This window comes from Diaphorina citri, unplaced genomic scaffold (genome assembly GCF_000475195.1).
Source record: "Diaphorina citri unplaced genomic scaffold, Diaci psyllid genome assembly version 1.1 scaffold1862, whole genome shotgun sequence".
NCBI lineage: Eukaryota > Metazoa > Arthropoda > Insecta > Hemiptera > Psyllidae > Diaphorina > Diaphorina citri.
The window spans coordinates 62,602-65,617 of NW_007379288.1; positions in this window are offsets into that span (position 1 = coordinate 62,602).

Consider the following 3,016-nt stretch of genomic DNA (forward strand, 5'->3'; position numbering starts at 1 on the left):
TAAAAAGGGTTAGGTTAAACACAAAAAAGAGCTTTCACAATTTGAGTGACCAGTGTTATTACAGGGTTAGGTTAAACGCAAAAAGGAGCTTTCACAATTTGAGCAGTGACCAGTGTTATTATAGGGTTAGGTTAAACATAAAAAGGAGCTTTCACAATTTGACCAGTGACCAGTGTTATTATAGGGTTAGGTTAAACATAAAAAGGAGCTTTCTTTTTCGCTGTCGTGGCTTCTGAATAATTACCACTTATCGCTTTTCTTTTTAGACGCAAGCGACGACGGTTCTTACTTCTCAAGCTCGTCGCTCGAAAATCAAGTCGGGTCGAGCGATTCAAATTTAAGCGACAAACTGCGAACTGTCGCTAGCGAGCGATATTGCCGCGACGAAATTAACTATACGTATCGCGAACCCTCTGTCGCTTCGACCCGAAGTAGGAGTGGATCATTCGGGGGTTCTCGGAGAGGCTCGAAGAATGACGAGTTCACACGAGGTGAAACTTTCGGGGTGAAACGAAATATCTCGAGAAATGAAAACGCTCGTAGCAAAGTATTCGTTTCCCAACCAAGTTCGGGAAAAGTAGAGTTTGGCCGAAGTAGAACTTTCGGCAAAGCTCGGGCCGGCTCGGTGATCATCGGGAATGCTCAAAACGAAGGAGAGTGCTTGAGAAATTTCGGCAAGGGAAACGATGATTTGCCTGTTGAAGAAATTTTCATGGAGCAAAGCATTCGTTTCCCAACCAAGTTCGGGAAAAGTCGAGTTTGGCCGAAGTAGAACTTTCGGCAAAGCTCGGGCCGGCTCGGGGATCATCGGGAATGCTCAAAACGAAGGAGAGTGCTTGAGAAATTTCGGCAAGGGAAACGATGATTTGCCTGTTGAAGAAATTTTCATGTTCTTCCATGGGCTCTTCCAGGCCCCCCAGTTTGAGAACCTCTGCTCTAGAGAGTCACTCATTAACTCCCTCCTTGACCAAACAACTCTTCCAGGTGCTAACACTGAATCCCTCTCTAGAACTCTCTCTCGTTCCTCAACCCATCTGCTCCTCGATCCTCAACCAAGTCAACTTCCTACTCCTTTCCTTCCTGCCTCGGTTCATGTTCAGTGGATCTCCACCACAAGGTAGACCTGAGAAACCAAGTCCAAGGCCTCACAAACAGGCAGCCCAGGGACACCCTCAGAAGTCTTCGAAAGGTGCACTTGAGAAAGGAAGTGCGGAGCCTTTTAATGTGGGATAAGGTAGAAACATCACGTCACGTCACGTGAGCTCATGGGGGAGTCGGAAAGATGGGGTTCAAAGTTCTCCCATAGTAGGTGATTTCGTTCATGATAGCTACACTGTCACATCAAGTGAGCTCACGTGAGGTGAGAGCAGTGTGGCTGTCATGAACGAAATCACCTACTATATTTTGGGAGAACTTTGAACCACATTTTTCCGACTACTCATGAGCTCACGTGACGTGATAATAGTGTGTTTCTACTTTTAGGTTTAGGGAGTGAGTTACTGTTTTGACTGAGTACTTATGAGTGACTTTTGATTCAGTCTTTTTTTCAAGCGGTAAACAAGATAAGGGTTTATGAGTGACTATTGATTAACACTCGTATTTATGAACAAGAATGATCGTTCTTAGATCAGTCTCAAGTCAAAATTGACCAATCAAATGCCTTGAGACTACAATGTGGGATCTCACAGAGGACATCCTTCAAACACACAAGTCACGCCTCAGAAACGAATGCCAGGGCCTTGTGATCAGGACTCAAATGTGTCCTTCCAACAGCAACTGGGGTGCCATTCTTCGATGTCGTTTTCAACAGATATTACTGAAGATTTGAACGATGAAGATAATGAAGGCCAAAGCAAAGACGGTGGCTCCTCGGGACAGCTTGGATCTTGGAGGACACCGTTCGGACATTTGGGCAGCTCAAAAGTGAATTCCGACAATCATGTCAACAACAATGGTGAGGGCTCCGTTGAAGGGTTTCAAGACTTTGGGGGAAAACTCCAAACCGACCGCTCTGTTCAGGATAAAGGAGCCCGTAGTCGTCCGTCCCAAGACGCCCGCGAAGTCAAACCTAGCCGACTGCCCAAACCCTTACCCAAATCGGCCAGCTATGCGCCGAAAGAGCCCAATCCCGCGGGCCTTCCGAACAACGCCAGCTTTCCGGCGTCCTACGGAAACACTCACCGTGCGCACAAAGTGCCCAAACATTTCCCCATGGTCTTACTTGTCGTGATAATAGTGTGTTTCTACTTTTAGGTTTAGGGAGTGAGTTACTCTTTTGACTGAGTACTTATGAGTGACTATTGATTCAGTCTTTTTTTCAAGCGGTAAACAAGATAAGTGTTAAGATGTGAGGACTGTGAGGTGTATAAATGAGTCAAGGAGTGATGAGATTTGATAGAGGGAACTGTAACAACGGAGGTCTTATCTCGCCGAAACCGAAGAGAGGAGAAGGACAGGATAAATCCAGCAGTCCCAAGGAGAAACTTTATTTAAAAAGTTCGTCCCGGGCGGAAACCGAACCCGGGACCTAACGAATACCCTTTTTCTACCAGCAGGGGTGTTCGGGTTCAACTCGATGAAGAAATGCATCTATGTTCAGTGTGTCCAAAACAAGCGCCCTTCCCCTAAACGGCTCCCCGAAATCGACCGCGACCCTATTTTGTCCCGTTCCCCTGTGTTTGTTGTTCACGGTTCTGAATGAGAATATGAATGCGCTGGCGATGACTTGTAGTGGCAAACAAGGTGAGGTTTAAGGTAGAAACATCACGTCACGTCACGTGAGAGTTGTGTGTTTCTACCTTTCGTTTAGAAAGTCAAGTGCCTGCCATGTAAGCCTCAGGTCACAGGTTCGATTCCTGCCCGGGGAGAATTTTATGAGAACGGCTGGCTTTCTCCTCTTTCTTCTCTCTTTCATTTTGAGATGATAAGACATCAGTATAGTTACATCAGTTAGGTACTATACAGTTACTATAAGTTACATCAGTTACTATACAGTTACATCAGTTACTATACAGTT